Genomic DNA, 13,700 nt, shown 5'->3' with positions numbered 1-13,700 from the left:
GCAACTTTTACTCCCGTTAGCAATTGGAAAACCCATGTAAGTTATTGTCTCTTTACAAAGGTCTGCTCGTATGCACTTCTTCATTTCAACAGCGATGTCTTTAAGACCTGCGAGAAACCATGAATGACACTTCCATTCTTCTCCCTTTCGTCCCTCTTTCACACACCCCCTTACTGGGCTGGAGTACAACATCCACTAGGCCACCCTGCATGTGAGTCACTCTGCACAGCTGAGGCAATCAGCTGTCATGGTGTCCTCCATATGTGTGGCTTGCAAAACCTTCACAACTTTCTTAATCAAGTACTCATGCAATTTCTAAGCTTGGCTTAAGTAAATTTTTTCCAACCCATATTTCCACCTGCAGATCTAGCATTGTGTTTTTACAGACATTTTATGCAGGTGGCAGTAAGAATTTGTTTCTTCTCCGAGTTCTCAGTGACTTCATCAGAGCACTCTGCACTGCCGACCTCAGGACTTGGTGCATCTGTGTCAGGTATGTACACCCTTCCTGACTTTAAGGACCGAAATCTAATTGCCTTTCATTCTTGGTTCGCATTACCTTTTAAGAAACAACGACAGCCATACAAAAGCAAGTGCTTTGATGGCTCCCTGCCTTTCAAAGCGCCTCCAGATACATCATTTCACACGGAGCACTCTGTGCTCTTGGTGATTTCTCTGCACCCGCTGGGTGCCATATTCAGTGACTGCTATTTTAATGTACAAACATAAGAATCCAAGATACCAATGGATATGACCAGCCTTTGCTAGATTATGTCACTAATAACAGACTTCAAGAAGGCTGAGCTGCCCTAACTGGTTTGGCTCAATGGATAGAGTGTCGGCCTGCAGACTGAAGGATCGCAGGTTCGATTCCCATCAAGGGCACATGCCTGGGTTGTGGGCTTGATCCCCAGTAAGGGGCATGCAGAAGGTAGCCAACAAATGATTCTCTCATCATTGATGTTTCTATCTCTCTCTCTTCCTCTCTGAAATTAATAAAAATATATTTTAAAAAATGTTAAAAAAAAAAAAGAAGGCTGAGATCCTCAGCGAGAGAAAGGGAGAAGGTAAAGAAAAGCTATGAGAACAGCCTGGTGCTTAGGGAGCTCTGCTCTAGGAGCCCTGCTGTGCTCCTAACTTATTTCTAACGTGTCTTCAATTAACTTGGAATTCTGTGTTGGGTTTTCTCAAAGCAAGCATTGTAAATTATGTTTTATGATGTTTTTGAGGAAAGGTTAATCATTATCTTTTTCCAAAGCTTTTACTTTGAAAATTAAACCTCCCCGAGGCAGGGCATAAATTATTCTTGTGCTAAAATAAACTAAGCAAAGTTTGCAGAGGATGAAGTTTCATTCAATGTGCTGAAAACCAGCTTCCTCAAAGCTAGCCGAGGGTTTGTTGATAAAAGTAAAAAAATTCAAAAAAACAAAAAAGGAAAAAAGTACAAAAATTCATAAATGACTAAATGAGTGTGAGAAAGCCAATTAGACATATTTTCAGGCTCAGATCACTGCAGTATCCTCGTTCCTAAGAGGACAAAAGCTGATTTCTCCTCAACCCTCCCTCTAGGATACGTGCCCCAAGTTGGTGACAGAGCGCCACTGTCCTGTGTCTACAGAATACCGCATCCTTTCAAAGTACCTGTGTTTACGATGCCAGAGAATTCAACGCATTTCAGTTTGTCTGCTGCGCACCACTTGAGCTTACTGTTGCACTTCCTTCCCATCACTGCGAAGCAGGTCGGGCACTTAAAGCCATTGGAGGTGAATTCATCCACATCTTTCTCCTCCAGGTCATTCATCTTAATCTCCCAGGAGACTTAAAAAAAGACAGAAAACTGGCTGGCGATTTGCCACTGGTAGGCAAATGTACCCATGCTCACAGGCAGACTCACCAGCCCGATTCGGTATGTGACACTCAACACTGGAGTTACTACAAAAATGACCCCCTCCTCATGGAGGTTCCTTCCTGGGGAGGAAGCCAGACTAAAACAAACAAAGAAGAAAATACATGCTATGTCAGACGATGACAACTGAAGAGAGAACTGGAACAGTAAGTACAGTAGGCGGAGGGTGTGGCTGCAGTTCACGGGGTGGTCAGGGAAGGCCCCACTGGAAGGGAGATTTCCAAACCCTTGCACTGGGTACTTCAGTGTGACAAATAAAGGTCAAAGGACACGGCGTGCACAGGCTCTGAAACAGCCTGAGCCCCTGCACTCTCTGTAATGCCTTCGTAAACTACGTCCTCCGATGCCCTCCTCATCCACGTGTCCCTACTACCGCCTGCTGCGGAGGAAAAACACTGAGCTTGGCTGCTCCGGTGAAATATGTCCACAGAGTGTAGAGAACTATGGATAAAGAGGTGGAAATCTGTGGAAACGTAGGGAAAGGGGAAAAGGGGGTAAAAGTCATAGGATTTATCTGTAGAATTTTTCTCGGGCTCTGAAAGGTGGTTTGAATTATTTACTTTCCTCTAAGCAGAACCCCCCATCCCTCCCTCGGGCTCCTCCAGTCCCACCGGCTGAGGGTGAGGGGCAAGTAGTGTGTGACACCAAGGGGTCATGTCCACTAGGAGCCTGTGCGCCCTCCCCTAGCCTTGCCCGAGTACCAAGAATCCTGGGATTTCTTGCTCAAATAGACCAAGGAGTTTGCAGAGGTGTTAGGAGAGGAGAGCTTGGACTAAGGACTGGTGTGTCCATGCATGTGATCATGATGCCCATCACAGAAAAGGGGAAGCAGAGTGGGAGAGGAGGTGAGCTGGGACCAGTGTTCTCAGTGCTACCAGTTCTTGGCGTGGAACTCTGAGAAGTGTGAAAATTGCAGGCCTTTTATCCAGGTAAGAGGATGGAACCCAGATTAAATTTTTTTTAGCTTTTTGTGTACCATTTCAATATAGAGCCATATTGCCTTGGACCCTGCAAATGTGCGGGCAGCAGGCCCTCCATCCTGGGCAGGAGCAGGAGTTGGAGGCTTGGTTCCTGGGGACTGGGAGCCACATATGCCATAAGAACCAGAGTCCAGAGATGGCTGGAGCTCTCAAGGAGATGCAACCCCTATAGATCCAGGGCTAACCCGGCCTGCTCTCCCTAGAGAGAACTGTTTGATGAAGCATAGTACAAAGAGCCAAAAGTAATTTAAAAATCAACAAAAGAAAATAATATAAAAACAAATTACAATCAAACATTAAAGAGATTCCAATTAATTTCTCAGCAATGTCTCATATCCCCTCTCCTTCCAAACTCTCATACCTCACTGTGCTTGAAGCTACTCTGTCCACTGTGTCTTTTTAAATTTAATTAATTAAAAGCTCACTGCTGTTGGAACTGAAAGATAGTGGTTTAGGGAAACCCCTGTACTTGCCATCACCCACAACCACATCAAAATTACAATTAAAACACAGAACAACCATCATTCAGAACCGCCTGAGAGCTAGCTGAATGGAAGTTCTACAACTAGAGAAGTAAAGAAGAAAGCGAATCAAGACTGGTAGAAGGGGCAGAGACACGGAACAGGCTGCCACTTGTGCCACTTTTTTAAAAAAGTATATTTTTATTTATTTCAGAGAGAAAGAAACATAATGATGAGACAGAATCATTGATTGGTCTCCTCCTGCACACCCCACCCTGGGGACTGAGCCAGCAACAGGCATATGCCCTTGACTGGAACTGAACCTGGGACCCTTCAGTCCACAGGCCAACACTCTATCCACTGAGCCAAAACACTCTATCCACTGAGCCAAACCAGCTAGGGCTGTGCCGCTTTTTTTTTTTTTTTTTTTTTTTTTTTTTTTAAATCAGGAGGGAGTCTCTCTGTGGAGACTGCCTGTGAGGAGCAAGGGGTCCAAGTCCCACACCAGCCCCCAACCCCAGGGTTAGAGAGCAGGAAAGAGAAGGCCCTATAACTGTGGGCTGTAAAACCCAGCAGGGATTGTGGCTGAGGGACATGAAGGCTGCTGGGGACCCAGGGATTGTTTTTAAAGGGCTGGTGCACAAACTTACTTGGACTCTATTCATCTGAGCTCCAGCACCGGGGGACCCAGAAACATATGGGGCAGAACTTGACTGTCTGGCATCACGGCAGGATCTTGGGGGCAGCCTTCTCCTAGAGAGGGGTGTTCCCAGGGGCCATTGTTCCTGTGCTGGTACCTCCCCTGTTGCAGGGCTGACTGGCAGCCATATCTGAGTTTCCATCAGTCTGGCTCACACTGTTCGCTCTGCCCTGGTGATTCCCTGAGAGACTGCCCCATCCAATTTGCATCCCCAACCAAGCTGTTTGTTGCAGCTTTTCCATATGAGTGCCCTATCCTAGCTCAGGATTGCTTTTGCTAAAATCTCTCAAACAAGTTTCAGCTGGTGTCCGCATGGCTCATACCTATTAATAAAAGACCCAAGACCTGCCACTAGAAGCAGCCTGCCTTGCTTCACATCTGGGCACTTCCAAGCCAGGTATAAGCCATCTGCAGCTGCTGCTAGGTGGCCCCAGCCAGTAGCTGACTTTGAACCTCCCTGGAGGCCCAGAGCCAGTGCAGCTGGTGGATAGCTTCAGACCACACCAGATTACACATCCACAAGTGATACACTCAAGGGGAAGAGTCAGTGAGCACCAAAGCCCCATTGAAGCAAGTCCTGCTCCATAGGGTGTCTCCTGCACAGCAGCTCTTCCCCTGTAGTTGCAACTGGTTCTCACAGCCAATTGGCTGGAGGGCAATTCTTCCCAGTGATGCCAATGGCAATCATGGCTCAACCACAACAAGACTGTGCACACAGCCCACACAGTGGTGCACCTAGACCCAGCTCAGATGACTGGGGAGACTCAGCCACTGTGCCCTACAGGACATCTACTACACAAGGCCACTCTACCAATTCCAGAAGACATAGAAGCTCTTCCGAATACACAGAAACAAACACAAGGAAGCAGCCAAAATTTGGAGACAGAAAAACATATCACAAATGGAAGTAAAGAAATTACTGGATACAGAGTTGTTCAAAACCATGGTTATAAGATTACTCAAGGATCTTCATGAGAGCTTCAGGGGACTTGTGAGAATGTCAAAGACATGAAAAAAGACATTTTATCCAGGTAAGAGAAATTAACCATACACTAACTGAAATAAAGAATAATTTATAGGAATTCAATAGTAGAGTAGAGGAGTCAGAGAATCAAATCAATGACTTGTACTATGAGGAAGCAAAAAACACCCAATCAGAAGAGCAAAAAGAAAAATAATCCAAATATATGAAGATAGTGTAAGAAGCCTCTGGGACAACTTCAAGTGCACCAACATTCACATTATGGTAATGCCAGAAGAAGAGAGAGAGCAAGCTATTGAAAACCTATTTGAAGAAATAATGACAGAAAACTTCCCCTACCTGGTGAAAGAAACAGACTTACAAGTCCAGGAATCACAGAGAGCCCCAAACAAGAGGAGCCCAAAGAAGCTACACCAAAACACATCATAATTAAAATGCCAAGAGTTAAAGACAAAGAGAGAATCTGAACAGCAGCAAGAGAAAAGCAGTTAGTTACCTACAAGGGAGTGCACATATGACTGTCAGCTGATTTCTCAACAGAAACTTTGAAGGCCAGACGGGAGTGGCAAGAAATATTCAAATTGATGAATAGTAAGGATGTACAACCAACATTACTCTACCAAGCAAAGCTCTCATTTAGAATTGAAGGTCAGATAAAGAATTTCACAGACAAGAAAAAGCTAAAGGAGTTCATCACCACCAAACCAGTATTACATGCCATGTTGAAGGGTATTCTTTAAGAAGAGGAAGAAGAAGAAAAAGATTAAACATATAAACAACAAAATGCCAATAAATACATATCTATCAACAATTGAATCCAAAAACGAACAAGAAATCTAATGAACAAAATACACTGGTGAATAAAATACAATCAGAGGCATGCAAACATGGAACAGACTGGCGAATTTCAGAGGAAAGGGGATGGGGAGTAGGAAGAGATTAACCAAAGATCTCTTACCTATGGACACAGGGTGGTGAAGGCCTGGGGTGGGGTGGGAACCGGGTGGAGGGAGGCAATGGTAGGAGAAAAGGGGGACATCTGTAATACTTACAACAATAAAGATTTAAAATGAACCCCCACCCCCCACACAAAAGCTCACTGCCATGGTTGTGCCATTCTCATTTCAAATGCTCAAAAGCTGCATATACAGACATTTTACTCATCATAGAACATCCCACAAGCCAGCACTGCACTACAGTCTTACACGGTTAGACAAAAGCAAATTAAAACTGGAGTGTGCTGGTGAGAGTGTGGGGCAACAGGCATTTTCATTCTATTTCTGGTGGGTAAATTAGTGCAACGTATTTAGAGGCCAATTTGATAATTTGGAAAAAAGTTTAGATTGCACAAATTCTTTGGTCCAGGAATTCCTAAGTATTTTCCTACATGTGTAATTTTATTTGTAGGTCAATTACTGCAGGATTCTCTGAGATACTAAATAGTTAGAAATGACTGAAATTCTCATGGTTAGACATCCATGAAATAGTTGTACATATAGAGAATGTGTGCTTCTACACACACTGATATGAAAATCCTTCCATTTGTCACAACATGGATGTATCTTGAAGTCATTACACTATGAAAAGTCCTCCAAGGTGTACCTTGAAGGGGAAAAAGCAAGAGGTATGACACTAGGTATAAAATGCCATGGGAAGAAAAAGATACACTTGGATATGTTGCTAAATACACAGACCATCTCTGGAAAGGTACTCAAGAAGGGATGACTGTGGTTGCCTCCAAGGAGTTGAGCTGGGGGGCTAAAGAGGAGGAGGATATATTCTCTCCTCTACACATTTTGCATTTTATACCAAGGGCATAAAGTATTTATTTTAAAAGCTGTATAATTAAAAACAAATAAACATAAATAAATTAAAACAGAGAAAGGAGAAGAAAAGATGGGTTTTAAAATTTGCTTTTACCCCTGAGAAAAAAGCCTGCATCATTGAAAGAAAAACACCACATGATCTCACTCATTTATGGATAATTAAGACCATTATAAACTGATGAGCAAAAATAGGTACAGAGGCAGAGCAACATCAAACAGACTGTCAAACTACAGCGGGAAGGCCGGGGAGGGTTGGGGGGCAGGAGGGAGGGGGATAAGAGATCAACCGAAGGACTTGTATGCATGCATATAAGCATAACCAATAGGCACAAGACACTGGGGGGTATGGGAGGCTAGGGGAAGGTCAAGGGGAGAAAAAAAAAGGAGACATATATAATACTCTTTGTAATACTTTAAGCAATAAAACAATTTAAAAAAAAAAAGCCTGCAAAAATCCAAGCAAAAAATAGACATTTTACCAAAGAAGAAATACAAATGACCAACACCAGAGAAATGCAAATCAAAACCACAGTGAGCCTGGCAGTGGTTAAGAGTCGATCTACGAGCCAGGAGGTCATGGTTCGATTCCCGGTCAGGGCACATTCCTGGCTTGTGGGCTCCATCCCAGTGGGGGCTGGGTAGGAGGTAGCGGAATGATGATTCTCTATCATTGATGTTTTTATCTCTCTCCCCCTGTCCCTTTCTCCCTGAAATCAATAAAAATGCAATTAAAAAATATAAAATTATTTAAAAAATTATTTTAAAGAACAACCAGAATGAAATAACACCTCACACCTGTCAGATGGTTATCATTAATAAATCAACAAACAACAAGCATTGGCCAGTATGTGGAGCAAAAGGAACCCTCATGCACTGTTGGTGGGAATGTAGATTGGTGCAGCCACCATAGAAAACAGTATGCAGATTCCTCAAAAAAATTAAAAATGGAACTGCCTTATGACCCAGCAATTCCCCTTCGGGGTATTTAGCTGAAGGAAACAAAAACACTAATTTGAAGAGATATATGCAACCCTACATTCATTGCAGCATTATTTATAATAGCCAAGATATGGAAGTAACCTAGGTGTCCATCGACAGAAGAATAAAAAAGCTGTGGTACACACCATGGAATATTCAGTCATAAAAAAGCAGAAAGTCCTGCCATTTGTGACAACATGGATGTATCTTGAAGCCATTATATTAAGTGAAATAAGTCAGACAGAGAAAGAAAAAAACTGTGTGATCCTCTAATATGTGGAATGTTAAAAAATAAAATAAAACCCAAACTCATAGAAAAAGATCAGGTTTTTGGTTACCAGAGAGGGGGATTTGTGGAAAGGTGAGCAAAAAGGTACCAACTTCCAGTTATAAGGTACATTAGTACTAGAAATGTACTGTACAGCATGATGTGATTGTAGTTAACACTGATATATAGGAAAGTTAAGAGAGTAGATCCTAAGAATTCTAATCACAGGGACTGTTTTTATTTTTTTGTATCTATATGAGATGATGGATGCTAACTAAACTTATTTTGGTAATTATTGGTGTATGTCAATATACTATATAATAAAGAGGTAATATGCAAATCGACCCTCACTCCATCACAAGATGGTTGCACCCACAGCAGAGGTAGGGTTCCTGAAAGATAAGATGGCTGCGCCCACAGCAGAGGCGGGGTTCCCATAATGAGCCATAACAAGCAATCATCAGGGACCTGAGGCTGCATGGCACTGGGCCAGGCTGGGGACCTCAGGCTGTGCCCCCTGCCCCGGCGCCGGGCCGGGGACCTGAGACTGCACACCCCCGGGGCTTGATGGGGGTGGGGCTGGCCGGGGCTGGATCTTGTCCAATGGGGGTGGGACCGGCCGGGTCTGGGTCTTGCACAATTTTGAGGTGCACGTGGGTGGGCAGGGACTTAAATCTGGGTCCTATGGCATGCCCCACACTCTGACAGGAGGAAGATTTTCATATACATTTCACTAATTTTCTTTTTAATCTCTGACACTTCTATTATAGAGAAAGGGCAAATAGCAATATTAAAATATTTCCTCTAATTAATTCCTTTTTAATGTGCACAAATTTCGTGCACCAGGCCACTAGTATCTCAATAAAACTGAATAAGAAGGCATATTATAGAAAAGTACTTAAGCAAACTTCACTACAAATCATAACCACAAACCAAAAGCAAAGGAGAGCACTCCTGAGGAAACAAGTGGTCACCTGGTTAAGTGTGGGCACAGCACTTCATTCCCTGCCCATACAGTTGCCCTTGGGCAGCCCTCAGACCCTTGGGTGCCCCCAGAAAATGGTACTTGAACTGAAAGGAAACTACTAGAGTATGAGCATTGTGCAGACTGACAGACCTCCCTGTCCTCCCAAGCCAACACCTGTCACAAACTCTCCTACATCTCTACATATGTTATTGAAGAAAAAGGCCTTTTTTAAAAAAGTTTTGATTTATGTGAAAATGCTGAGCACCAGGGGAAGGTTAGTAGCATTGCTCTCAGTTATTCACAGTGAGAAAAAATTATGATTTTCCCATCCTTCCTTGAAAATGAGCTATGATGTTAACATTCAGTGAGGCTGGCTTTAAGCTTGGTAGGTGGAAAGTTATGATGAAATGGGAAAGATAGGAACTGGAGAAAGGAGCAGAGGACTTGAAGGTTGACAGCTCAAGATAAACTTCCACATTTACCTACGGCCTGTTCCAAAATTCAATCAGTGATTTTCTGTAATATTTTATTAGGTGAAGAAAGCAGAGGAGGAAATAAGTCAATAAAGACCTGGAATTTCATATAAAATTATGCTGACCTTCCTTATATGCATAAGGAATTCTAAACTAGCCCATAATGAACTCTTAGTAAGGAATAACTATTTGTATTGGTCTAAGCAGTGCGGGATGAGTCCTTCCTATAAAAAATTGAGAGGCTGGTGGAAGAGGGGATGGCATAAGGATATGAGCACAAGCAGTTAAAGCTGGTGGCCAATGGATGAGTGGACTATCCTGATGATGGAGGAGGTCACCTTGGGAGGAAACCTCAGGATGCCCTGGACAACCCCAGGAATTTAAAATGATTAAGTGGCACTAATGAAATGAGTGCTGCCCATAGCAGATGCAGAACATGGTACCCAGTGAGCAAGCAGGGATAGGGCAGGCTGTTACCACAGTCCCAACCCTCAGGGACATCATGAAGGAGAACCAGGGCCCATGATTCACCCCTCAGGGGTGAACATCTTCTCTCCTCCTTCCTTCCCCCAATATGAAGTGGTCCCTGGAGAAAAATTGAAAGCTACCCTCTAATAAAAATTTTCTAAATGCCAACCCTTTGCTGTGCCATGTTCCTTCCAAGTGTAGCCCAAATGTCCATCAGTAAATGTGTGGATAAAAAAGTTGTGGTACATTTACACAATGGAATACTACTCGGCTGTAAAAAGGAAGGAAATCTTACCTTTGCGACAGCATGAATGGACCTGGAAAGCATTATGCTAAGTGAAATAAGCCAGTTGGAGAAAGACAAGTACCCTATGATTTCACTCATGTGGAATCTAATAAACACACTGAACTAACAAGCAAAACTGAGACAGACTCATAGAGAGCAGGCTGACAGCTGTGTGTGTGTGGGGAGGGTGCTGAGGGGGGAGGGATTGATCAAAACAGAAAAAAAAGAGAGATAACTCTTGGAGAAGGACAGCAGTGTGGGGACTGCAGGGGTTGTGGGTTAGGGGAATTGGGGAGAGGTGGAGGAGGGTGTCCTATATAATAAAAGCCTAATATGCTAAGTGTCTGGTCAACTGGTTGGCTGTTCAACCAATCAAAGAGTAATATGCTAATGATATGCTAAGGCCACTCAACCGCTCGCTATAACCTGCACTGACCACCAGGGGGCAGACGCTCCAACCAGTAGGTTAGCTTGCTGCTGGGTCTGGCCGATGGGGACTGAGAGGGACTTGTGGGACATGCCCTGGATCCCCCCCCCCACCCCCCCCCCCCGTCGGCCCCATCCCCAATTGGTCCCCAACACCCCAATCGGGGGCAGGGCTGGCCAGCCAACTGCCTGTGGCCCCTTCCCCTGGCGGGCCCTGCACCATGGGCCCCCATGGGGAGGGCTGCGGGACCCCACCATGCTCCAATTCGTGCACTGGGTCTCCAGTAAAGGAGATAAACAGTAATGGACATAGACTTGATTTGGGATGGTAAATACACAATACAGTGTACAGATGACATTTGTAGAATTGTGCACCTGAAACGTGTATAATTTTGTTAACCAATGTCATCCCAATAAATTCAATAAAAAGGAAAAAAATTAAAATGTACTTAAAAAATAAATAGGCTGGAACTGATCAATATTCCTAGTCCTCCCAGAACTATGTTGGAGGTGAGGTGGGGCTCTGAGGGCTGGGCACAGAAGGGGAGCGGGAATGCGGGAATGAGGTTGCAGGATGTGGGGGAGCAGGGAAGTGGGAGAAATGTAGGATGCAGGGTGTGGGTGAGGATGCCTGGGCAGGATTTGGATGTGCGGTGTGGGTGGGAGTGAGGGTGAGGGCAGGATACGGATGTGGGGGTGTAGGGTGTGGGTGGCGATTCAGGCGGGGATGTGGGGTGCGGGTGGCCTCAGGGACTCTCACCTGCAAGGAAGGGCGCCAGGAGGAGGCTGCAGGCCAGGAGCAGGTGTCCAGGAGCGGCGGGGAGCATGCTGTGGGTCGGTTCTCTGTGAAAGACAGGGCCGGTCAGCCATGTCACGGGCCCCCTCCCCACCCGCTGCCTCCCACCTGCGACCCTCCCGGCCTTCAGATCACGTGCGTGGCAAAGATCTCGGCCCCCACGGCATCTGAGCTCGAAGGTGCAGCCTGTGTGCCCCTTCACACAGGCTCTAGTGCGCTGGAAGACCACGTGGTCTGGGCTGGGCTGCGTGGCTAGGCTGTGCACACCTGTACCTGAAAGCGCAACTGACAATATGGTCCAGCCCGGCGAGTCCTGCAGTGGGCCGCAAGCACTGCGCACGCACGAGGCAGGGGCCAGAGCTTCCCTATTGGTCCATCCCCAACGGTCCCGCCTCCTGTTCTGGCCAATGAGATGCCTCAGGCAGGGCTTATGTGACTGCAGAAAGTTTACCTGGCTATTTCTACAGTTCAGAGAATGGAAGCTCAGAGGAGGTGGGGTCCCTGTTTGTGGGGGTTCTCTGATGCTCACCCACCAAACCCCACTGAAGATGTCTTGCTGGGACTGAGCCTCTTCCCTACCTGCCCTCAACATCTCTGAGAAGGCACCTACATGCTGGACTCTGACCAGACCGCCACCGCCTCTGTGAGTGACCCGTGCACCTACTTTGAGTGATTCCTGCATCTGGGGGGAAAATGCTCTAACACCCTCACACCCCTCATCCAGCACCTGGAGAGTCAAGGGCCTGTGCAGTCACCATGCACAGTTATGAATTTTGTGCTGGGAATATAAACGGGCTGTCATCATGTACTGAGTGCAAGGGTCAGAATTCTACCTGTTCTCCCACTGCTGTTTTCAGGCCGGGATATTGCAGCAACTGCAAAAACCCTACTTCTTTTTGGAAGCAACCTAAATATTTATTGAGAGATGAATTGACAATCAAAATGAGAATATATATAATATTTCATATATACACATACATATACATATATGAAATATTATATATCCTTAAAAATAAGTAAATCCTGGCATATGTAACAACATGGATGACCCTTGAGGGCATTATGCTAAGTGAGATTAGTTAGAAAATACAAATACTGCATGATTCCCCATATATGAGGTATTTAACATACTCTAACTCAGAAACAGAAAGTAGAATGGTGGTTCCAGGGGCTGGGGGGAGGGGAAAAGGAGAATTGTTCAATGGTTATACGTTTTAGGGATCAAATGCACCATGATGTGCAGTTACACTGCTATATTGTACACTTAAAATTATTAACATGGGTAATTTTATCTTATGGGTTTTTTTTTATCACAATTTGAAAAACTCTACTCCTTTGACATTTATATATACTGCCGTATTCTACTAAGTTATTTTTGACCATTTAACCCGTGTTTTGACCCTTGGTTCATAACGTTTGTTGATGTCAGAACATACAAAACTATAGAGAAATTTATGAGTTTATTAGAGCCAAATTGAGGACATACCCCAAAGCAAAATCTCAATGGACTGAGAAAATGCTCCAGAGAATTTTAGTTTTGCAGTTGTTATTAAGCACTTTGAATCAAAGGAGGGATGATTACATGAAACCCATTGTTGGTAGATTAAGGAAGTGGGAAAAAAGGCGGGGATATCTCTATGATGGATAGAAGTAAAATGGAAAGATAAATATTTAATATTTACAGTAAATGAGGGTGGAATATAGGCAGCAGGATCATGTGCTCCCTTGAGGGATCTGGAAAAGAGGGTCACTGGCATTTCAAAGGTGTGTTCACCTAGATTCACTAGAACGATGAGCAGGGCTTACTGAAGACAAAGATAAACCTTTTATTATGGAAGTCATAGGCCTGGGGTGTGACAGCCCAGCATGGTCTTCCCAGTCAGGAATTCATAATCACATCACCCGGTGAGGTTACTTTCAGTCACTAAGCTTGTCACATTTACTCCGTACCCCTGTTTTGTACATACCTTGCACTACAACACTGTGCAAAAGAACTTCCTACAATGAAAAAAAAAAGTTCTATACTTATGCTGACACAGCACTGTAGTGTGTTGAATGGTAGCCCCAAAGGTGTGTCCACCTTCTAATCCTTAGAACTTGTGGATATTACCTCATATGGCAAAAGATGTGATTAAGTTCTGGATGGGCCCTAAATGCAGTCACATGTACCTTTGTAAGAGAGA

General features: G+C 44.5%; 1 long non-coding RNA gene across 1 annotated transcript; it reads right to left on the bottom strand.

Annotated features, from left to right (window-relative positions):
- LOC118659136 lies at window positions 1-11,552 on the bottom strand. Its single transcript, XR_004968457.1, has 3 exons — window positions 11,482-11,552; window positions 1,642-1,818; window positions 1-107 (listed from the first exon to the last, which is right to left on the bottom strand). It is a non-coding gene; the product is annotated as an uncharacterized LOC118659136 (long non-coding RNA).
- Window positions 11,553-13,700: the final 2,148 nt, after the last annotated feature.

This window comes from Myotis myotis, unplaced genomic scaffold, assembly GCF_014108235.1.
Source record: "Myotis myotis isolate mMyoMyo1 unplaced genomic scaffold, mMyoMyo1.p scaffold_m19_p_6, whole genome shotgun sequence".
In the NCBI taxonomy this organism is placed as follows: Eukaryota; Metazoa; Chordata; class Mammalia; order Chiroptera; family Vespertilionidae; genus Myotis; species Myotis myotis.
This window is presented reverse-complemented; position numbering and strand designations above follow the sequence as displayed.